Below are 1,255 nucleotides of genomic sequence, written 5' to 3' on the forward strand. Positions count from 1 at the left end.
AAAGTCTCATTTTATTGCCCTTAGTAGAGTGCCATGGCATCACACAGCTCACAGCAACCTCCAACTCCTGGGCTTAGGCGATTCTCTTGCCTCAGCTTCCTGAGTAGCTGGGACTACAGGCACCCACCACAATGCCCGACTATTGTTTGTTGCATTTCAGCCAGGGCCAGGTTTGAACCTGCCACCCTTGGTATATGGGCGTGGTGGCCTACCCACTGAGCCACAGGCTTTGCCTTATTTTTTAATTTTTGAGACAGAGTTTCAGTCTGTCATCCAGACCAAAGTGCTGTGATGTCATCATTGCTCACTGTAATCTCAAATTCCTAAACTCAAGTGTTCCTCCTTCCTTAGTCTTCTGAGTAGCAGGGACTACAGGTGCATGCCACACTGCATGGCTAATTTTTAAATTACTCATAGAGATAGAATCTTGCTATGTTGACCAGGCTGGTCTTGAACTCCTGTTTTCAAGTGATTGTCTGCCTCAGCCTCCCAAAGTGCTGGGATTATAGGAGTGAGCCAGTGCACATGGCCTATTTTTAGATGAGATACTATCTAATTCATAAATTGCAAATAAAAGCTAATAAAATAATTTCACTAAATTTGTTAAAATGCTCTTTTTTTTTTTGAGACAGCGCCTCAAGCTGAAGCTATAGGAATCTCCCTGATTTTCAAAGAGGGCTTTGAAGGATTGAAGGGTACCTGACTGACTCAATGCGCAGCCTGGGATCCAGCTCTTTACCTTTCTGGGCCTCAGTTTTTCTGTCTGTACAAGAGGTTCGGACAGCTGGCAGTTGAGCATAAGTCTGTCTCCAGGCAGAACATTTGGGCAGTATTTGGACAGAGGGGGAAATTGAGACCTGATAGGCTCCACCCCAGAGAACACCTGCAGCCAGTGCATGCTCCTAAGCTATTGAGGTGGGGAGTGGAGTTAGGGCAAGGGTGACAAGGTCAGATGGGGGAATCTGTAGGTGGCAGAGATGGGCGATAGCCAGCCAGGTTTATGTCTCAAAAGGTTAGGAGCTGGGGGAAGGCAGTAGAGCTCACCCTCAGGGCCTATGGGAACGGCTGTGCTTACCCTGGTGAACTGCCTCCATGTGCTCCCAAGGTACTTGGGGAATCCAAGTGCTGACAGGGTTGTCCCTAGTCAGATCACACATGAAAAACATGGAAGAGGCTTGGCGCCTGTGGCTCATGTGGCTAAGGCGCCAGCCACATACACCTGAGCTGGTGGGTTTGAATCCAGCCCGGACCCACC

The sequence above is a fragment of the Otolemur garnettii genome, unplaced genomic scaffold, assembly GCF_000181295.1.
Source record: "Otolemur garnettii isolate 467f Iridium unplaced genomic scaffold, OtoGar3 scaffold00105, whole genome shotgun sequence".
NCBI classification, from domain to species: Eukaryota; Metazoa; Chordata; class Mammalia; order Primates; family Galagidae; genus Otolemur; species Otolemur garnettii.